Source organism: Pongo pygmaeus, chromosome 5, assembly GCF_028885625.2.
Source record: "Pongo pygmaeus isolate AG05252 chromosome 5, NHGRI_mPonPyg2-v2.0_pri, whole genome shotgun sequence".
NCBI lineage: Eukaryota > Metazoa > Chordata > Mammalia > Primates > Hominidae > Pongo > Pongo pygmaeus.
The window spans coordinates 1,135,679-1,159,599 of NC_072378.2; the positions used below are offsets into that span (position 1 = coordinate 1,135,679).

Below are 23,921 nucleotides of genomic sequence, written 5' to 3' on the forward strand. Positions count from 1 at the left end.
TCGGGAGGCTGAGATAGGAGGATCATCTAAGCCCAGGAAGTTGAGGCTACAGTGAACCACTGCACTCCAGCCTGGGCAACAAAGCAAGAAGACCCTGTCTCAAAGGAAAAAAGAAATAGCACCAGCTATTTTTAAAAAATCCCCCATGGAAGTCAGGAACACTTTTATTCGCTGCTTACTCAGCATCACAAAAGGTGTTTCTTCCCTATCCTGGTCTCCCAACCAAGGATAACCATTATAAATGCTGGTGCTTTGAGAGAAGTTGGGCTATTTCTAAAGTGGTGGTTGCTGTTTAAGCCTGGAATTTGCTCTCTCAGGGGGTCAAGGACCATGTTGAGGCAGTCGGGCTGTGGAAAGCTCTGTGGCACCCCAACACACCTTTTGATTTCAACAGCATTGTCTCTAGCCGTCAAAGCATCCCTCTTTTGGCAGTTTTCGATGACTGGCATTCTTTCACAATTCTTGCTCTATCAAATGTTTTTTAAAGCATCTCTGCCCATAAATGCAACACAAACAAGTTGCCCCGTGAGTCACAGGACGAGAGCACATGCTAAGTCCGCGTAATGATCTTTATGTAATTTGCTTCTTAGTCATTGTCTGGCCCATTAGGTAAACAGGCAGTGTGCATTTCTTTGAAAATAAGGATCTCTATAAAAACTGCCATTGTGAATAGACTGAGCAATAAAGCGCCCCACAAGGTGTTTAACTGAAAGGAATGTTTTAGAGATAAAAGCAGTTTGTTTTGAAGTCATTCAGGATGAAATATGAAACAGGATTTCCCCAAGTCCACCCTGGACATTGATTGTTTTTAAATTTCATAGGCAAAAAAAAATCACTGTGCCCTATCTGAGCCTCAGGGTCAAACGCTGAAGTCTCTCAGTGAATATCGACTTTGCACAGGAAAAAAGGCACTGAGACCCTGGAGGTGGAGCATGGAGCTCCGTCGCCTCGCTTCCTCTGTGAGCTCGGCCCTGGCCAGCCCTGCCCTGCCGCATTTCTGCACGAAAAGATACCAACGAGGGCTCACAAGAGAGGCACGTGCACTCGGCACATGCAGTAAGATAATTTGGAACTGCTCTTTGCTCACAAAGTTTGGGGCAGACTTAATGTCGTTTCTGTACCTACCTTTGACATTACTCAAAGTTCCTTCTCCTCACACGCTGTGTAACAAGAGAGAACTGAACCTCCCAAACGGGAATTCTAGTAGAAAGGGCCCAGAAGGCTGAGGGGAGGCAGGCAGCGTCACCTGCACGGTAAACACACACGTCTACATTCTCACACACCTGCACTCACACATTCACACTCACATACTTACACACCCCCCACACACAAAACACACTCTCACACACCTGCACTCACACATTCACACTCACATACTTACACACCCCACACACACAAAACACACTCTCACACATGCACTCACACATTCATGCTCACTTACACGCCCCCACACACATACACAACACTCACACACATATGCACTCACACATTCACACTTACACACCCCCACACACACTCTCACACATGCACTCGCACACATTCACACTCACACACTCACACACACACTCCTAACTCAGACACACATCACACACACGCACTCATACACTCACACACATTCACACTCACATACACTCCTAACATACACATATAACACACACATTCACACTCACATACACTCCCAGTCTCATATAGACACACCCACATATTCACATAACACACACACATACATTCACACACACATATACTCACACACAGAAATTCACATACGTGCACACATACATGCCCACACAGATAACACACTCCCACACACATACACTCACATATATTCACACTCATACACTCACACACTCTCACATACACTTATACACACACATTCACACACCTATTCACATACATAGACACACACACACACACAACACAGTCACATTCACACTTGCACACATTCACATATTCTGTCACACACACATACTCGCATATTCACATACACACACACAGTGACACACAACACACTCACACAAATACACACAACAGACTCACACATACACTCACACCCACACAAACACACATCATCTCACACATACACGCACACAGGTAAACACACAACACACATACCTTCACTCTCAGCTGTTCTGCCCAGGGTTGGTGACTATGAAACACCAGTATCCCCTGCCCTCCGGAGCCCTGGCAGGTGCTGTCACTGACCAACCCCCATTTCCTTCCAAGTCCAGTCTTGCCCCTCCGCTCCGCAGCCGCTCAGCCCTCCATGCAGCACCTGCCCATCCACCTGAGCCGTCACTTAAACTGACACCCATGTGCCCCAATCTGTGCTTCTTCATTCTTGAATCCAGAAATCTTAAAAGCCTGAATTGAGCACAAGTGAATTTCACATTAATGGAGTACAATTCATTTTTACACATCTGTCTTGAGGAGAAAAGACGTATTCATGTAAAGGATGGGTCATACGAACCTTCTTAGATGTTGACCTGAATTTTCCAGTGGCTTATTATTTAATGATGCCTTACCCTTGAAATATCTCCATCAGTGGGCATGAGGCAGAATGTTCCAGTGGGGCTCTGACTTGAGCAGGGACCTGTGTGGGGTCATTCCAGACTTTGATTCCCTGGCCTAGAATTCAATGAGCTACGTGGACCCATAGTCTGAATCTTGAACATGCAGGGATGGAATGCCGCGGCTATGATCTCTAGAGTTCTTCCCAGCTTCCTGTATGTCTCTTTTTCCTGCAAGAAGAAGAAAACCATGTTGTCCTAATCAATTCAGTTAGGTGAGTGGAATTAAAGTTAATGCTACTGAATTAACTCCAATAAATTTGGGCAGCTCTCCTCCCTTTTTCCTACTCTGTGTGTGTGTGTGTTTGTGTGTGTGTGTGTCTGGGTGTGGAATGGAGGAGCGTATATGTGTTTTTCAAGGAAAGAGAAGGGAGGGCTGGAATATTCTAGCTGAGTCAACTTCATAGAAATTTTTTTACAAGGGAGTTCTATCTGTCAATCTTCCACCATAGCTACTTCAAGCTTCCTCTGTCCAAATCTTCCACCATAGCTACTTCAAGCTTCCTCTGTCCAAGTGTAGTTTTAACAACAAATTGTCAGTAAGGTTAAGGGCCTATGTAGGACAAAAACTAATCCGAGAAAATCAGAACGTTCCAACAAAGTGTTTTGTTGAAGAAGCATCACCTGTAAGTCTCTTTTCCACTGTGCCACAGAAGCCGGACACAGCCCAGAGTCGCCCTTGGTGTGGGACAGTGGATGAGGCTCTCTTGCTCCTCTCGATAGTTCCTCGCCAGGAATAGAAACGGTGATGAGAAGAGGGACAATGACCTCTACCCACATCTGTGTGTGGAAGGGGAGAGGTGGGAGAGGCTGTGTGACCCTGGTGAGGCTCGGGCATGGAGAGTGGCATCCCTGGCTCCACAATGGGTTCCATAACCTTCTCTCCCCACTTCGAAAGAGTAGCCAAAATCACCCTGTCTGCCGGCGGCCACCGGCACCTGTGTTCTGTGCATTCCTCACATCACTGCTGCCCCTTGAGTAACAGGCCCCACACTTTCATGAATATAATAGAAAGAAAGCAGAATTTGGTCTTAAATGTAGTTGAAAGTCACATCGAGGAAGATGTGGTGAAATACCCCAGGAGATGCATTGAGCTTCAGAACGTGCACTGTGTGCCGGGCCCTAGCCCTCCCCAGCCTCCTCCTGGTGAACTCTGGTTTCCTCTCATCCTTCAAGGCTTGGCTGGGCCGGGCACGGTGGCTCATGCCTATAACCCCAGAGCTTTGGGAGGCCGAGGTGGGAGGATTGCTTGAGCCCAGAAGTTCGAGACTAGCCTGGGCAACATAGTGAAACCCTGTCTCTCCAAAAAAAAAAAAAAAAAAAAAAATTAAAAATTAGCTGGGTGTGGTGGTGCACACCTATTGTCCCAGCTACTTGGGAAGCTGAGACAAGAGGATCACTTGAGCCCAGGAGTTCAAGGCTGCAGTGAGCTATGATCATGCCACTGCACTTCAGCCTGGACAACAGAGCAAGACCATGTCTCTAGAAAAAAAGAACAAAAGGCTGGGCTGCTTTAAAAGTGAGCTTCTCACCGAGCCCTTCCCAGAGGACTCTCATCATCTGGGCCTTCCTTGGTCATACTAATCACATTGCATTGTAACTGTTGGCTAATCGGCTTGCTCCACTGGAATTTGAAGTTCTTTGATAGAGGGAATGTCTTTCATCTCTGTATCCGGAGTCTGACACCTGGTGCTATAGATGCTAAGTAAATAAACGGTGCTGGACTTGGACCTGAATCAATCCATCACCAAGTATGTGTTGAGTGTCTATCTACAGGCCCTGCTATGGGAAACGAAAACATGCTTGTTTTCCCTAAAGAGCTTATAGCTTTGTTGGAGAAGCACTGCATAGGATACTATATCAGGCAAGAGAGGACACATTTGGATGACAGTTGCACACTGTAGACAAATTTCTTAAGTAACCCAGAAGAGATGGATGGGAGCTCTTTTCCTGAAGGTAGCTGTATGGAACACTGATGAGGATCTTGAGCATTTGGGAGCCCAAAAGAGGGACAGGCTTGGATTGAGAGGGAAGGTAATGGGGAAAGGAACTCCATGTACTGCAGGACCTGGAATGCAGGGTTGTGAGCCTAATTTTGAACATTCAGTCCTGTGTTAAAAGGCTTGCTAGTAAAAAGCTTGTTTACTTATTAGTAAAAGGTTTTAGTAACTACATGAGCTTAGGTAAGCTGGGTGGAGGCTCCCTGCCTCCATTTCCTTTATCAAGTGGGACAATGATAGTAACAACCTCAATTTGTTTGTATGAGAATGAAATGGGACACTGCACAGGCACCCTTAGCATGCGCTGTGGACAGAGCTCTCTTCCTTACCAACTGGTAGTATGCGTCAAGAGGGGATGAGCCCAGCCTATTTGTGGGAGAGTCGTCAGGGCTTTTCGAGCATTGGTGTCCACCAAGAAGTGTGATGGGCCTGGATTATGAAGGGCTTCAAAAATTGGCAGATGAGCTTCAACATGAAGGGGAAGAAACAGGAAACCACGGGAGGTATTCCCCTTGCCCCACTGAGGGTAGGGAGCTCAAGCCAGCGTGATCCAGGCTCTCCTCCCCTTATTCCTGACCATGTTTAATGCGTTCCTACCTGGCTTACCAACATATCCCATGGGAGTTCCCACAAATTAAACGTTTTTCGCTAAGCCTGTGGTGCTTTGATTACTAGGTGGAGTTTTGTTTTGTTTCCATTAACAAAGCGTGCCTCAAATAGGCTAAAATAATAAAATCTTTTCTTATCTCTGACTTTGACTCCTTAACCTCAGCACAAATCACAAGACCGTTCTCAATTTTCTCATCTTCAACACATAAATGATGCCAGCGCCTCCCAGGGCATTAGAAGGATTAGCATCTGTCAAAAATACTGGAAACCTTGGGACCTATGGCCCAAGAAGAGGTTTAGCAAGTATTTTATTTTTAAAAAAGAGCCTAAACAGGCTGACTCCCTCCGCATCTTGCTACTTCTGAGGTCTATGCAGTTCTGCACTTTTCTTTTCTCTTTTCTATTGTTATGTATTTGATTATCCATTACAGAGTGGGGTGGTTTTCCTGCTTAACACTATCATGTATGCAGTTATTTTCTTCCCCTCAGCTCCCCACAGTATTCCTCTGCTGTTCCAAATGTCCATGATTCTTTCAAATCATGGAAACTAAGATCCTGTCTGTCACTAGCTCTCAAAAAGTTTTAATTTCTACCTGCATGGGTGGTAGTCTGGAACCAGTTCCTGTGGGCTCAGGAGAGCCAACTGTTACATTTTCAAGAATCTGTGCACTGGTTGTGAGACAATCAGTCACTTGAGATCACCCGTGCACGCATGGGAATATTTACACCATGAAAAATGTCACATGCTACAAATCAGGGCCTGGTTTGTTGTTTTGTCAATTGTCTAGACATAAGAAAGTGATAAAGTATTAATAGATTAAGCTATTAAAATAATAGATTGGAGACTGAATTTTAAAATGTATCTTGTCTGGAGACATCAGATTGGGAATAGCACAAAATAACTAAGGAGATATTCCTCCAGAATTTGAAAGCCACTGTTGAATTCTGCAAAGAGGCTGTTCACATCGTGTCTTCATTGTTTCACCTTCATCTCACTTGCTAACAATAAACAAAATATCAACCAACATTCACAAGGGAACCACGTGCTGGGAGACACTTGGTAACCATTTACCAGCACGCCACTGCATCTGCTGCCTTTGGGTCCTAGGGCAGAATTCCTTGGGGAAGGATGGCATTGTTCATTTCACTCCTGTGGCGACAGCCCTTCTCAGCCTGCATGCCCAGAGCTGACCCTTCCCCTGGCCACAGACCCAACCTCTAGGCATAAGATCAACCTGGCATTTCAAGAAGCAAATGGGGACCCTGAAGATCTCTTGTGGTTACCATCAACTCCTGCCTTCTCTGCTCACAGACTTTGGAATTTGAGAATTTCCCAACAGTGACATGCCTCTGAAATTATGAAATGAATAGGAATACATCTTAAGCAAGTAATATATAAATAACGGGAAGGAAAACATTCCCTCAGGCTGGGCATTATCAAATATTTAAGACAAACTTTAAAGACAGTCAACTTGGCCTCATTTTTCTATGTGCTCTGTCTGACACATTCAGAAAACTTGCACCTGGGCACAAAGTTGTTCGTCCAAACTCACTTTCCCTGTAACTGGCTAATTGGAAGGGTGAGGATCCAGCCGTGCTTGGAATTAGGAAATTGCCATTGTAATTCCTTTACTAAGAACAATGACCATTTTACATCGCACTCACAGTTTTTCAAGTAGGTTATAGGCAGCATGTATTTATTCTTTTCAATAACCTCACACACCACGCCCTTTTTACAGATGATGAATGGAACGAAGAGAGCACTGAGCCAAAGCGGAGGCTGTCTAGTCAAGGTCTCCACCTGCCGCGGGACTGGGGAGAAGGGTGTGACCTCAAGGTCTCCACCTGCCGCGGGACTAGGGAGAACGGTATGACCTCAAGGTCTCCACCTGCCGCGGGACTGGGGAGAACGGTGTGACCTCAAGGTCTCCACCTGCCGCGGGACTGGGGAGAACTGTCTAGTCAACGTCTCCACCTGCCGTGGGATTGGGGAGAATGGTGTGACCTCAAGGTCTCCACCTGCCACGGGACTGGGGAGAACTGTGTGACCTCAAGCATATAGCACCATAGCACTCCTGGGTTGAAAGCCAGCAGCAGCCCCCGGTGTCCATTAGATGAAGTCCAAATTCTTTAGCAAGACATACGAGCAGTTCCTCATCAGCTGCAAAACCTACTTCACTTGTCTCGTTTCCCACTCTCTCCCATTTTCCTAAAAGCACCCTGGGCTCCAGCCACACAACTCTATGCTATTCCCTGTATAAAACTTACTCAAATTCACCACCAAGTTTTGCAGGTGGCCCTTGGCCAGACGCCCTCCTCCTTCCTCATTTAGAAAACATCCACTTAACTGAGCTCAGCTGTCATGACTCCAGCATGATCCCCCCTAAGGTCTTCAGGTAAAGTTGGTCACTACAATTAAGGCACAGCAAGGCAAAATTGTCTCCCATATTACAGTTGGCCCTCCATATCCATGGGTTCTGCATCTATGGATTCAGCCATCCATGGACAGAAAATATATTTTAGTTGCTTCTGTATTGAACTTGTTCAGACCTTTATTTCTTGTCATTATTCACTGAACAATACAACAACTGTTTACCTAGCCTTTACATGTATTAGGTATTATAAATAATCTAGAGATGATTAAAAGTACACAGGAGGGTGTGTGTAGGTTATATGCAAATACCATGCCATTTTATATCAGGGACTTGAGCATCCATGGATTTTGGCATCCAAACAGGTTCCTGGAACCAATCCCCCTGTAAGGAACATGGCTGTACTTTGGTCAAGGATAGGCTGAGATAAACATCCAGAGTGACTCCACAAGTTTAGAGTGCAGGTGCATAACTCCACTTGTTATCACAGCTATGTAGCCATAACATGGGAAGGCTCATCATTTGACTCTAAGCCACTATTGCCTGTAAAAAGTATAATTGCCCTGCTGACACTGTACAGATGCTCACACCCAGAGAAAGAGAGAGAGCCAAAGCTGTCCATCTTGCAGATGGACAGGAGGGAGCCAGGACACAGCTCGGCTTGCTTGTGCCCAGAAAGAGTGAAGCTGCTGAACCTGAAGGCAGGGGAGAGCCAGCCACACAGCTGTGGGTGGGAACCACCAGACTAAACAGCCAAGACAGGGTGATCAGTGTAGGAAAGCTGCTGATGAGAGAACAATGTAAAAGAGCTAATATAAGTAAGCTGTTTATGAGAGCCGCTGCTGAATAAAACTACATTTCACTTGCCTACAGCCCCCCAACTGTTCTTTCAGCTATCTACTCATCCACTCACACCCTCCAGACCTCAGCATGGGCTGAAACCTGACCCCCAGGGTGACATTTGGTGTAGTCATGGACCTGACATCCCACAGACACTGAAGGATGACTGTATATTATTATTGGGTTATTCCTTTTATGTTCATCTTTGCAATTAGACTATGAACTGATCTAACGTGGAAATGGTTTCTCACTCATCTTTGTATCTTCTCTTGGCTCTGAGAACCAGGTATGTGCTCAAAACTGCCTGTGGGCACTGCTATAGCAAAGATATGGAATCAACATAAGTGTCCATCAGTGGATGAGTGGATAAAGAAAACGTGGTATATATACACAATGGAGTACTACTCAGTCATAAATGAGAATGAAATCCCGTCATTTGCCACAACTTGGAACTGGAGGTCATTAGTTAAGTGAAATAAACTAGGCACAGAAAGACAAATATTGCATCCACCATTCATAAATGGGAGCTTAAAAAGTTGATCTCACAGAAGCAGAGAATAGAATGATGGTTACCAGAGGCTGGGAATGGTGTGTAGGTGAGAGGTGGAAATGAAGAGAGGTTGGTGAATGGTTTCAAACACTCAATTCCATAGAAGAAGTAAATTCTGATTTTCAATAGCAGAGTAGGGTGTCTATAGTTAACAACAATGTATTGAATATTCCAGAATAGCTACAAGGCAGGACTTGAAGTGTTCCCAACACATAAATCCACAAGGTGATGGATTTCCTAAATACTCTGGCTTGATCATTACATATTCTATGCATGTAACAAAATATCACATGTACCCCATAAATATGTACAAATATTATGTATCAAAATGGTTTTGTAAAACTGTCTGCAAGATGAAAAACTGAACTTGGCCTGTCTAAGGATGGCTACAGGTATTCAGTTCTGGTCCCTTTGACTGAGGCACTGGAGCAGATGAGAGGATGTCTCAGGCCTCCTGTGGGTGGAACACCCCTGGGCTGGCCAGGCACTGTTTCCCGGGCCCAGAGGACAGCCGTGTAAGGGAGAGAGTGCCTCCCTTTGGGAGAGATGGGAGGAGCCCTCCCCACCATATGGGCTGGGAGAGGAGCGATTCCATATCCTGGAAGGCCTTCTATGTTATCTCCACCTATGGGAGTAAAATACCTGCCAACTAAATATTACATTTCTTTCCAAAAGTAGTTTAATATATCTTCCACATAATCAGTTTGCATTTTGAAATTTTCTATCCTGACTCAAAGTACCGCCATGACCCAATTGCCCAAGGCAGTGTGGACTCCTCCCAGCCATCCACATCTCAGCATCAGGCTGGCCTCAAAGCCCGAACTCCACAACCTCCTGAATTCCTCCCACATCTGTCACCTCCTCTGTGTCCCCACCAGCACACCTCAGGACAGGCATCCCTCATCACTTCCCAGAGTTACCACAGCCACCTCCACTTACCTCCTCATCGCATTAAAGCTCCTTGAACTTAGGCTGGGCGCAGTGGCTCACACCTGTAATCCCAGCACTATGGGAGGCCAAGGCAGGCAGATCACAAGGTCAGGAGATCGAGACCATCCTGGCTAACAGGTGAAACCCCATCTCTACTAAATATACAAAAATAGCTGGGCGTGCTGGTGGGCGCCTGTAGTCCCAACTACTCGGGAGGCTAAAGCAAGATAATGGTGTGAACCCTGGAGGCGGAGCTTGCAGTGAGCCGAGATCGCGCCACTGCACTCCAGCCTGGGCGACAGAGCGAGACTCCGTCTCAAAAAAAAAAAAAAAAAAAAGCTCCTTGAACTTAATCCAAAAGCCTCAGCTGACCCCCATTTCACACCAAATGAAGTCCAAAGCCCAGATCTGGCATTCAAAGGCCATAATCCACTCTGCCTATCTCTCTCATTGTGTCTCCTGCCTTCCCCCAAGAGAAGCCTCCTGCAAGGTGCACCCGAAGAGACAGCAGGCATTTGTCCAACAGGCTGTGTTTCTTCTCCCTCCTGTGCCTCGTTACGGTGCAGTGGTACAAGTGTGCATCCAGACACCTAAGGAGGCCAAGCCACCCACAAAGTGTCAGCTTCCACACTTCCCCATGGGACCGTCCTTTCTAGGGAAAGCCCCACTTGGGAGACCTCCGGCAATTTCTAAGACTTAGAATTGTTTAGTGAGAGGAGAAGTTCTTGGAAATATTCATCACCAGAACATACATGTATCAAAATAAATTTTCCCATTAACAAACTAAGATACACTATCTCACATCATTAGGGTGCCTATTGTCAAAAATAAATAAATAAAAGACAGCAGAGAAATTAACAAGTGTGGGCAAGAATGTGAAGAAATTGAACCCCTGAGCAGTATCAGTACGAATGTAAAATGGTACAGCTGCTATGGAAAATAGTGTGGTGGTGCCTCAAAAATTAAAAGTAGAATTATTACATGATCCAGCAATTTTGCTTCTAGCTACATTCACCCACAAGAATTGAAATCTGGGAATGAAAGAGCTATTTGTACACACATGTTCATAGCAGCATTATTGACAATAGCCAAAAGGTGGAAGTAACCCAAGTGTCCATCAGTGGATGCATGGATGATCAAAATGCGGTTCTCTCCATTCAATGGAATATGATTCAGCAATAAAAGGGAGGGAAACCCTAACACATGCTACAATGTAGGTGAACCTGGAGGACGTCGTGCTAAGTGAAATAAGCCAAACACAGAAGGACAAATATTGTGTGATTCCACTCACATGAGATTCCTAGAGTCGTTAAATTCATAGAGACAGGAAGCGGAATGGTGGTTTCCAGGGGCTGGGAGTATGGAGAATGGGAAGTGCTGTTGAAAGAGCACAGAGTTTCCACTTGGGAAGATGCAAAAGTTCTGGAGACGGGTATTGGAGATGGTCGCCTAATGATGGGAATGTTCTTAATGCCATTCACCTGTACACTTAAAATAGTTAAGATGGTCCATTTTATGTTATGTATATTTTACCACAGTTTTTTAAAAAGAGTTATTCAAGAGACAGAATCAGAAGCATTTGGGGCTAAATAGGATTGAGAGAATTCCCCCGTGCAGAGTTTTCACACTACGTTCCTTTGCAGGCTTTTCCCACTTGTCCTCTCATATTTTTTAGTGCAACCATTAATGTCCATTTTCCTCATTATACTCTAAATTCTAGAAGGCTGGGACATGCCTGTCTTGCTGACTCTTACACCCAGTATCTGGTACACTGCCTGCCACTCACAGTATCATCCAGATGCCCCAGTAAGAGTTGGTGAAGTGGATCAGTTAAGCCATGGGGAGAAAACATTTGAAGAAGGAGTGAGCGACCTCAGACCACCAAGCTCTCTGAAAAGCTAAGTAATATTATTTGGCCTAAAAAATATCCACTGGTTTAGAAACAAGCAGACAGCATTTTAAAAGTTAAAGGAGTCTCAAAACAATAATCTTCGTCATGAAGGCAAGAAGGAGACAGTGGAAGGTCCAGGGAAAAGAGGCCTCAGTCGTGCAATGGGTGAGTGACAAGTCTGAGGAGAGCGATGGGTGACAGGTCTGAGGAGAGCAATGGGTGACAGGTCTGAGGAGAGCAATGGGTGACAGGTCTGAGAAGAGCACTGTGGTACATTTTCTTTAAAATTTCAAAGGTAGAACAATTCCAGGTAAGGACAAGGACTTGCAATGGCCCTAGAAAACGGTAGCTTGAGTGGGGCAGAGGGGACAATTACTATTACGGAGGATGTCAAAGAACCAACAGGCCAAGATTTGGGTGGGTCACTCAGAGGGACACTGACGTCACTCAAGGTGATTACAGGAAGACTGCAAGTCAGGTGTTAATATGATCAGAGAAAACCCCAGGGAAAACATCTGCTGAGGAACAACACAGTAATTCAGAGCCCTACATCACAAAGAACAGTGAAATCCAATATGGCAGCCACTAGACAAATGGGCTATTTATATTTAAACTTGAGCCAGGCACGGTGGTGTGCATCTGCAGTCCCAGATACATGAGAGGCTGAGACAGGAGGATTGGTTGAGCCCAGGAATTCAAGACCAGGTTGTGCAATATAGCAAGAACTCATCTCAAAAATAATAATAAATTCGAAGTAATCATCTATCATTAAATGAAATTAAGAAGGGTCAGTTGTCTACCTACATTTCAAGTGCCAAGAGCCACCTATGTCTTGCAGCTACCATATTGGACAGCCCAGGTCTAGAACATTCTGTAACTGCAGGAGATCCTACTGGACAACACCACTTTCGATGTACCTGGAGGGAGGATCAAGAAGCTGTTCCAGGCTTTTCCTCAGTGGTGCCTCCTCATATCTACCCCTCTTCAAGGCAGGCTTGTAAACAGTTCATCAAAAGAAGAGTTCCCGAGCAGCCCCATTCTGGGGAAGGAGGGCGTGATCACAGCAGGCTAGGGACAAAGGGATTCTGTTTGAGAAACTCCTCCAAGATAAGGAGCCACTACATAAAAGGATTCAGAAAATCCAAGGGCTCTAGACCTACTCTGGAATGAAGTGGGAACCTGGAGGGACTGGCTCAACAACTGACCCTCAATGAAATAATCTGTACAACAAACCCCCATGACACAAGTTTACCTATGTAACAAACCTGCGCACATACCCCTGAACTTAAATGTTAAAATAAAGAAAGAAATAAATAATTTTTTAAATGATGGTATGAAGCTCTGTAAGTAACGTAGAGAAAACTCATCAGGTTGCACTCTTCTGGTTTTTAAGAAATATTTTTGAAATTGTCTGCTGATGTTCAATATTGTTCTTTATAGAAAAATATATATCTGTGAGCATGTGAGTATGTGTATATACACATACATACACATATTATGATGTAAACAAGGTTATTAATAACACATTTATCCAACCTTTAAAAAAAAAAAAAAGAAAGAAAGAAAGCTAAGACCCAACATGAGAGTATTAAGTGGTGGAGCCTTTAGGAGATGATTAGGCCATAAGGTCTCTGCCCTCATGAATGAGGTTAGACCCTTATAAAAGCACTCAAGGGAACTACCAAACTACCTAGGTCCAATTTGCCCTTCTTCCTTCTGCCATGTGAGGACACAGCAAGAAGGCACCATTTCAGAAGCAGAGAGCGGCTCTCACCAGACATCAAATCTGCTGGTGCCTGGATCCTGGACTTCCCAAGTATCCAGAACTATGAGAAAATAAAATTTCTGCTTTTTATAAAACAAACAGGCAAACAAAAAACAACTGATCCTCAGTAGCTTAGGGTGGAGGAGGTGGTGACTGTTCAACCTGGCAGTTCTCAATGCTGGCTACACATGAGAATCCTTTAGGGGTGTCCACACTCCCTCCCAGATCAAGGGGATCTGAGTCCTGGAGGCAGGGCCTGGGAGATGATTGTGTGTTAGGGCACCCTGGTGATTCAAATGTGTAATCTGGATTGAGAACTATCAGTTTAGTCCAACAAGACATGACTCCTGTTTTGGTCTTCTTTCCCTTTCATTTTTCTCCGCAGGCATATACTGGTAACAAAAATGAGTAGAAAATCAGAATTCCTCTCTCCTAATTGGATATAAATCCTTGGTCAAGTATATTAATACAAAATTGGTGCTGTTGATGATTTTTAAATTGCTCTTAAAATATTTTGTGGACATTTCTTTAGCAACTTCCTTCTAAAAGCACTTGCTCTACAGGCGGAGAGGATTCATACATCCTCTCTGTCTCCACTCCCCACTCTGCCTTCCAGCCACTCTGCTCTGGAAAACACGGCTACTGTGTTTGTAGTCCTTTCTGTAGACTTGTGCAGTTTGCACACATGGTTGATTCCATCACCAAAATTTACCTTCAAGCATTTGTCAGGATCTACTCATGCTGAAAAAGTAAATAAAAAGTAGTTTATTTTCTCTCTGCTTATGGAAACTATTTTAAGAATAACTGAATTGTGTACACATCAAAAAAACTACCTTCTGCCACAATATTGGGCTGACCAGCAGTAAGTTGGAGAGCTACAGAATTTTGTGGCTTGAAGAGACCTTGAACATCATAGGCCAATGACCTCATCATGCAGATGGAGCCCAGGGGCCTGAGAGGCTTGCCCAGGGGGAACTGATTAATGCTAGAGCTGAGACCTGAGCAGTTTCCCACCTCCCAGCCCTGACCTGCCACAGTGGAGGAGGAGGGCACTACCGAATTACTGAGGAAAACAAGGGTTTGCACTGTTCTTTATGCAGCTTAATTTTAAAGTTGAAACTGTAAAGTTTTGCACTGAGCCATTTAAATGCTCTCCTACCCAGATCCTTTTAATGCAAATGGCAACTACCATTCTTTGCCATCATCCTCCAAGAGCATTACTATTATTGCCTCCATTCTGCAGGTTAGCAAACGGAGGCTTACAGACATGTCAATGTGCCCAAGTCACCCAGCTTGCAAGTGGTAGAGCTGATATTTGAGCCTTGATCTACCTAGTTTGAACCCAAGCTCCACAACTACCAAGATACACTGCCCAAAACTCTATCCTAGAATGTTACCTCCCAGAGCATTACTAGGATATTCCTAGAGTAATCCTAGAACATTAACCTCAATCCTTTTGTTCAGAAGTTCCCTACTGCATCATAGGTCTGAAAAAGCGCCTTAAAATGCTTCAATGTATAATTTACAAGCCCCCCTCACCCTACCCCCAACGGAGGGTAAGGATCCTCCATTTCCTGGTCCTTGTAACTACACCCTGTAACCCTGTTCCATATTTAATGAAACTATTTAAGTAATCAAATTTGATCAGCACCCACAGAAGAACCCACTGCCCTGACCCAACACCAGCCTGCCTAGACAGCCCATTAGTTAGGATGACGGCATGTCCACATAGACAAACACCATCCACATACCCAGGCCTCTTCTTGCTGTGAGGACTAAACTCTCACAGTGACCCGGTGCTTCACAGAATTAATCCCTTTCACTGTGAGGCTTGCTAAGCAAAATAAGGCTCTAGTTTCTGTCTGCCGGGAACTTACCACAACAATTAATTTGGAGACGTTTCCCTCTCTCTTGACTTATTCCTCACGTTCCACTCTAAATTTAACCGGGAGACTCACTGGTTGTATTTTGACAGAACTGGTTTAGCACAGCTCCAGAAGCATGAAGGTTATTCATTTTAATCATTACATGATTGTTCTTAACATAAGACAGAAATTGCACTGAACACGTTCATTACCAAAAAGAAACCTGATCCTTCAACAACAGATCAACAGACTTGCTAAATATAGTTCCTCCATAGCTGTAGGAACCCTCTTTTCTCAGAAACCTTTGTGACTAAATAATATGTTGTGGCTTTAAGCATGTTCCCAAATGACTTCGTATTTCAAATTATAACGATGCAGAGTGAATCACGAAGTAGTTAGGCTACTTCGAGTAGATCAGTCTCATAACACTATTCATTCATATATTCATTCAGAAATCTTTCATGGAGTCAGACCCTGTGTGGCTCACACACACACACACACACAGAATTGTGTATTCACACACACTCTCTCACAGACACAAAGTGCTCAGTTTATCCTTAAAGAGGTCACTGTCCAGTAAGGAAAGCAGGCAAGTATCTGCTATTACAGTGTAATAAGCACATATGCCAGCACGAGTCCTATGAAAGTGCAGAGGAGAGACACTGAACCCAAGCTAGAAGAAGTTTCCCAAGGAGGGTGCACAGGACTGAACGTGTGTGTTTCCCTACAATTCTTGTGTTGAAATCCTCACCCCTAATGTGATGGTATTAGGAGGTGGAGCCTTCTAAGGTAATATGAATGGGATTAGCGCCCTTATAAAAAAGACCCACAGAGCTCTGTTGCCCTCCTTCTACGATGTGAGGAGGTACAAAGTCAGTCGTCTGCAACTCCATAGGGCCCCTCACCAGCACTCACCCTGCTGGCACCCTGGTCTCGGCTTGCAGCCTCCAGAGCTGTGAGAAATCATGCCAGTCGTTTATAAGCTATCTGGTCTTTGGTACTTTGCTAAAGCAGCTAAGGCAGGAGAAGACATCTGAACTGTACCTCTTACAGCTAACACAAAGAAGAAAATTCACTCTAAATTAATTGAATGAATGGATAAATGAATGAATGAATCCACAGATGACTGATGTGAAAGGTATGCAAACAATGGAAATAACTATAAGAGACTTTGCCCAAGGCAGGTCAAAAAGAAACAACGGTGGACACTAGCAAGAGTGGTCAGGATAGATGTTAATCAATAATGCACCATTGCTGTAGGGAGGAGGGCCCCACATGAGCTGGACTCCGCTTTGATTTGTGCAGAGAGGACTGGGTGTTTAAAGGGGGAATGAGGGAGGAGGGAGAGGGGTGAGTGGGGGCCCACTAGAGTCAGAGAGGTTAACATTTCCAGAAAGCAGGAAGGGGGCATGGTCTGTGTGAACCCATCTGGGTTTACTAACTGAGCTTATGAAGTCAGGCTCCCACCACCCACAGAGGCTGGGAGTCAGAGCCCATATCTTCCACTTGTTGGCTGGAACAAACAGTAGATTCTTTTAGCAGCCTTGAGTTTTCTCAGGCAGGCACTGTAAGAGGCCTAGGGTCATTCCAGGGATGTGGCCTTAAGCTGATAGAGGCCATGCTAGTGTTTGTTCAAGTCTTTATGGACCAAGATTGAAGCCGTCTAGAAGGCACTCAAGAGAGTCTGGCTGGAGTCTGGTCAAGGAGGGACTCTTTGTTAGGCGATATGAGATTGTGGGGGCCCCCATCTAGGCTCTGCAGAACCCCAAGAGGGCCCTCCAGGGGAGAACTGCTGGAACCGGGACCAGGGGGAGTTGTCCAGGAGTGGAACCATCTGCCTAGCAGCATGTGAGAGCATAATGAGTTCTGGAAATATTTGATTTTTCTAAAGCAGGGAATGAGTTGGGGAGAGGGACTGACGGGGAGGCTGGATGTGTCTCTGAAGCCACAGAACATGAAGAGCAGCAGTGGATTTGGGGTCTTTCCTGGAGGTGGTGGGGAGCCAGAGAAGCAAGATGGCTGTGATCAGCAGGTGGCTGAGGATGACGGGTCTGCAGTCCGAGGCTGTGGCAATAATTCCTGCAGAAATGGTGAGGCTCTCAAAGAGGCCTGCTGCTGGGGGTCCAGGAAGACTGTGTTGGATTTTTAAAGTACATATTTAAAGGACTGTTAGCTTGGGTGGGAATGGGAGGCATGAGCGTGAGATGACGCCCAGTTTCCTGGCTGGGTTGTCTGGATGGGTGGAGGGCATCATGGAGAGAGGAAAGCCGGGAGAAGCCAGGCTGGGGGATTATGAGGTCAGTCTGGACCTGCAGCTCTCACTGGAACATCCCACTTGTGTAGGCTGTGGGCTGCGCAGTCCCAGGAGAGGGCTAGAAGCTGAAAATCCCTCCACGTGCATTTTTTACACCTTAGAAGGTATTCACCTCCAAATCATGCCAGCTGAGAAAATTGCCTTGAGCCTGGGGAGAATTTAAAACTGCCACTAAAGACAATGTGACTGCAGACTTCCTGACTATTGTACTATCCTCCTTACCTCTGTCTCAACCACCGCCCACCGTCACCTCAGAAATTACCAGTTTCCTGTGATTGCCCTCACGATGCTGATATCGATCTCCCTGTTGTCTCTCACACTTTTAGTTATCAGGGACAAACTTAAAACCCTAATCCTCGAGGGCAGTGACAAGAGGGCTATTTTCAGTGGGGAAGGACTGGTGGTGAGGAGTGATTGGGAAACAGCGAGCAGAGAACGGCAGCATGTCTGTGACTTTCCATGAAGAGGGCCTGGAGCCGCACAGCGGATAGAACAGGCAATGATGGGTGCTGCTGTGATGTCCCCCACGCCCACCCCTGACCAGCAGAAGCCTGCCCTTCTGCAGAAGGCTTCCAGCTCACTGCCCCATCTTTGCTCCCAAGTCACTAGGTATAAAAATGGACGTTTCTTGAACAACTACATCTTGCCAAGCTCTGGGCTAAATGCTTCATATACATCACTCCACTCAATTATATAATTATAATATAATACATACATATATGCATTATATTGCATAATTATAATTATGTTATATATACATTATGAACATATAATTATTATATACATCACCTCACCCAAATCTAATATATAATTAAACTTAGTATATATACAATATATGTCTATAATGTATTATATACATCACCCCATCCAATGCTGCCCAAAACCCTTAGGTGGATACTAGTCCTCCAGTTGTGTGGATGAGAACATGGTGACTTCCAGTAACTGGCCAGTACCACACAGCAGATCAAAGTTCAGAGTAATCTAAGGCCTTTGGTAACCACCACAGTAGGCCACTTCTCCAAATGTTGTCTCCCTGGGTCCTGTCTCTTCCTCTCTCTCACCAGATTCATCACTCCTACTCTTGGCCTTGGTCAGAGCCACAGAGTGGCAAAGGCTGCACCCACCCACCTGGGTAGCCATTGCCATGTTTGGCTCTGTGGACTGGAGTCCAGGCTCCTGACCTCTACCCTCCCAGGGCTTCACATGACGCCCTCCAGGCACCACTTCTGGCTGGGGCAATCAAATCCCAGGAACTGTGTGGCAGAAACTGAGGCTGGCTCCCGAGTGTCAATTCTCCCCTATTCCTTCATGATAGAACCCCTAGTTCTTCATCATCCCGGTCCTGTATAAAGACTACATTTCTTAGCCTCCTTCTGCCTGGGTGTGGCCATGTGACTAAATTCTGGCCAATGGGGTTCAAGCAGAAGTGTTACATGCAAATCCCAGAAACTACTGCATACGAAGAAGGGAGACGACCCTTTCTTACCCCTTCCTCCATCCTGCTGGATGGAATGTGGAAGCCATGGCTGGAACTCAAGCAGCCAGAGCCTGGGTCTTTGGGGAACAGCCATAACAGGCTGGACTGCCCGCTTTCCAGCCTTTTATGGGGTGGATCAAACATCTTGTGTTTGAGCCACTGTTCATTCAGGTTTTCTAGCAGTAATCTTATTCCTACCTGATACAGGCAATGATGGTGTGTGGAAGCTATTGCTATTTCTCCTATTTTCTCTAAATTAAACATTTTTCACCTGCTGAGTGACTCACGCTGACTCTCTTAGAACAGAAAAAGCTGCCCATGCATTAGGGGACATTTATATTCCTTGTCACACTGCATTTTGTTATACCATGGGGGGATGAAAAGAATAGAACACAGCACATTTTGCAGCTGAATAAGCAAACTGTCCAATCCCAATCATTTGTGCTCTTATTTCTCATGGACTATTTATGACTTTTGTTCTGCATCATTAAACATTAACCAAGACTCAACTTATCTTCTGGCCCACAAAAGATCCAGAACGCTTTATCAGTGACCAGTCTCCCCAATGAGGCAATAAAAACCTTCCTCTCTCAGACACTTTGCCTCAAATGACAAGCCCCTTGTAGTGATCTAGAATCTTCTTTTATTCAGTGCACTGACTCTGTCTACTTTTCCTTTCCTGTTGACTGTTCCCAAAGCAGACCAGAAGACAGGCAGTATTTTGGGAAGGCACGGGGTAGACAGACCCCTCGCTTACCCTCACGGCTGTTACACAAACTATTCCCAAGTTGTCCTTCTCTGACTATGGTGTGCTATCTTTTTAATTCATGTATAATTCCGGTGGCTGGTCCTTTATATAAACTGGGAGTTGATAGTTTTGCTAATGCCCTTTGGTATTAATTGACTATTTACTATGTGTTCCAAACTATTCCTTAGAAGACATGGAAGAAAACTACAAATGATCCTTCTCGCGAGTCCCCAGACAATAGCCAGGTGGGTTTCTTTATGATTTTATGAAATGCACATTATTTTTAGTTCAAAATTGGATTTTTGCTGTATACTGGACCGGAAATCAGGGCTGGAAATTATAAATCTGTTTAAATGTAAATTAACAGGTAATAATAGTAATGGTCTGTACAACCATCATTGTACCTTATTCACCCATTGCAAGAGAAAATACAGCTGTAGGTGAACAGTTTGACGGTTGTGTTGAAACAGCCCAGATTTACTGTAAGTTTTACATGAGCAAAACTACAATGTTTATATCAAACTGTAGTCTTTCTGAAAGTAGATATCCAAGCAATCCAATAACATGAAGAGACAGAGTTTAATTTTGACTCTACCAGTTTAGTCAAGCAACTTAAACTGCTTTCTTGCTGAATGCTCTCATAGCAGCAATGGGTTAGTAACGCTCACATGTGGGGCTGCCTAAGGCATGAAGTGGGCCAGCGTCTCTGGGGATGCCTAGCACAGTGCTCAACAGGTGGAGCCTTCTCTAAAAATACTGATGAACTCGGAGCCCAGACCTATAGTTTAATATGAATAAACAGGTACTGAGAAAATGCAACATTCATGGTGAGCCACATGCTCTAAAAATCTAAAAATCTAAATTAAGAAATACATCCTGACACTGAATGCAGGTTAATTAATATAGCTCATGGATAGAATTTCAAAATGAAGATATATCAGCCAATAATAATGACAGTAATGACAATAAATATTATTCAACACCACTATGCATCAAATATTGTGCTGGACATTTAATCCTCACAGTGACTTTATGGGAAGGTATTATCACCCCCATTTTACAGATATGGATGCAGATCTAGAACAAGTGGTGGCTGTAACAAGAGATGAGGGAAAAGCTGGAGCCCTTAGGTCTAGGAGGCAGTGAGACCCAGCCCAGCCCCAGGTAGGCTTCCTGTAAGTGGCCCTTCCCACAGTGCAAGTGCAACTGAGTCCTTCCTTTCTCTAATCAGGTGTCAGCATATTATAAATGGCATGAGAGAAGAGGAAAACTCGCAAGGTATTTAGGAAAGAGTATGGAACTGAAGAGGGACAATTTTGTGAAGCCAAAAGCAAACAGATAGATGCACTCAATAATCTGGAGAAGAGAGTTGGCAAGGAAGCATTTCTCCTTGTGAATTCATTTACTGGCACCGTTTTCTCTAAATTTTGGCCTTTAGGATTCTCCAGGTCAACACCCTCTTCCAGGCTTCAAGCAAGTCATTGGCTTCAGCATCTGTGAAACCCAAGGAATGTTATGTAATTGTCTCATTCACGTGTATGTGTATGTTCTTATAAGGAGAAGGCTCCCAGTGTTCATCAGATCCCAAAGTAATCTATGAGCTGAAAAGGGTAGAAGCCCTGCTCCAGACTGCCCCCGCTGAGAGCCAGGCATTGCTCTGCAGGGATGAAGCTCCACTTGGATCCTGCCCATGGCCAGCTGAAGCCCCTTCTGCCTCTTGGAAGTCCTGGAGCCACTTATTTTAAGAACGTGGCCTGTAGTGTGGATCTTCAACTGCTGATTGCAATAGATTCAACATCCCTTGACCGGGCAGTGTGCCAGGGAAGCCACATTTCCTCCTCAAAGGCTGGCAGAAAAACTTAGGCCCCAACTTACCAGAAAACATGAAGGAGCCAAGGTCAGCTTTCCTTTTATAGTCAAAGGCTCCCCACACTGGTGGTGAATCCTCAGCACAGGCAAAAAACAGTAAGGGATAAAAATGAAGCAAGTCTCTTGGCCAGTGGTCTTGAAGTGTTCCTTCCACACCTGCCCACTTCAGCCTGCCTGTGGGCATCCTCTCCTTTCTGCAGAGGTTACTTGCAGTGCATCTCAGCCTTTCTACTGGAGTTCCATTCTCCACTTAGGGCCAAGCAGCCTGTCTAACCCGCGGTGCACACAGGAATGCAAAATATCCCCTACTGTGTGCTGATGCCTCATGCAGCAGGAAGCGGTCCCAAGGTATCCTGAAATTAACTTACCAAGTCGCACGCAGCATTTCCTTCCTTTTATTTTCGTTTTGAAAAAGAATGGAATGGAATGGAATAGACAGACTAGACTAGAACATATCTGAGTCACTGTGTGGTAATGACTTCTTGAAACTTTTGTTTCAGTGTGTGTGGTGGGGTGGGGGGGGATCACAATTTAAAATATTGCCTCTCAGTCAGAAAACAACTTGGAAGGATGAATCTCAGGCCATCCATGGAGCTTGCACATGATGTCCAGGGCCTTCTGAAGGGCTGTGAAGTTGCAGGGTAAACAAAAACAAAAGCAGCGGGACAGAGGGCCTTGATTCAGGTCCAGGATGTGCTGGGTCCTCAGTCAAGTCCCACCATCCCTTTGAGCCTTTCTTCTCATTTGTAAAATGAGGATAATCAGTCTCACTTTGCCTGCCTTGAAGGATTGTTGTGCAGCTCAAACGGAACAGTGTTTGCTAAATGTGGTGCACATCACAGGACAAGACTTATGTAAGGCATTTTGGAATTTTTGTTTATAGTGGGAAGTTCAAACCAGGAAAAGAAGAGATGGATAATAGGGTTGTTCAGGAGGTACAGGGGGTTGCACAGGGTGCTATGGTTTGAATGTGTCCCCCAAAAATCATGAGTTGGAAACTTAACCCACAATGCAATGGTGGTGGGAGGTAGGGCCTAATGGGAGGTACTTGCATCACGACGGCTCCACCCTCATGAATGGATCCATGCCTATTATAAAAAAACCAGATGCTGCGAGTTCAACCTCTCGCTCTCTCTCACCTTCTCTTTGCCATTTTGCTGTGGAATGAAGCAGCAAGAAGGCCCTCGTCAGATGCCAGCCCCTCAATCTTGGACTTCTCAGCCTCCAAAACTGTGAGAAGTAAATTTCCTTTCTTTATAAATTACTTAGTCTGTGTATTCTGTTATAGCAACACAAAATAGATTGAGACAGAGAGTGTCAAAGATCCCTCAAGTCACCCCACATGGCAATCTCAGCAGTCTCCCAGTTCTCCTGCTTGTCCAGCCAGATGAGACTATCCAGGTAATGCCTCAGGAATCCTCCTACTGCAGTGATTCTAAGCAACACAAGCAAAGGAAGTTTCAAGTTTGTTTTGTTTTTAAGTGTCATTGGCCCTAGGGCTGGTATTTGATAGCACCTGAATGTCTAGGGCTGACCAGTTCTTTCTGGCTCACTCCACCCCTGCAGAGCCGTAGGAAACCCACGCAACTTCCTCATTGCCGATGAGGCAAGGCAAGTTGTAGTGCACGCCTCTTATGGAGTGAACACTGCTATTCTTTCTACTTCATAGAAAGGTCTTGCAAAACATTGGTTCTGTCTTCTTGCATGAATCATAGACTAAAGAATGAAGAAACACTTCTGAGTAACAAGGAAAAAAGAAAAGAAAGCAAGCTGTGATGATGTGTTCTTGGAACATAACTCCAAGTCAGTTTATATGAGCAAAATCAACGTGTAGATCTTTGTGTAGGGTTTGCTGCTAAAGGACAAAAAAAAAAAAAACAACTTTCCTTTTCCTTTTTTTCTGAGTAAAAAGATAACAGACACTCATAAAAATCAAATAATGAAATTAGATCCCAAGAAGAGGACAATGTAAGCAATTTAAAGCACATTTTTCCAAACTTGTGTCTTCTACTAAACTAAAAGATTGATATACATACATGGGCACAGTATAGATGTTATTTTCCACTCCACGTTTTCTTACCCATCCACATGACAGAGAGCTTTATCCATGATGGTGGATGAAAA

At 44.8% G+C, this 23,921-nt stretch overlaps 1 protein-coding gene and 1 long non-coding RNA gene across 2 annotated transcripts in view; one reads left to right on the forward strand and one right to left on the reverse strand.

Annotated features, from left to right (window-relative positions):
• LOC134739678 (uncharacterized) overlaps window positions 1–12,750 on the reverse strand; it is a 63,725-nt gene extending 50,975 nt beyond the window's left edge. Inside the window, exons 1-2 of the long non-coding RNA XR_010126546.1 lie at window positions 12,677–12,750; window positions 2,523–2,738 (exon numbers count right to left, since the gene is read on the reverse strand). This is a non-coding gene — a long non-coding RNA (uncharacterized LOC134739678). The remainder of the gene's footprint in view (window positions 1–2,522; window positions 2,739–12,676) is intronic.
• Window positions 1–23,921, forward strand: part of FOXF2 (forkhead box F2) — a 177,161-nt gene that overhangs the window by 48,789 nt on the left and 104,451 nt on the right. The window lies entirely within an intron of this gene.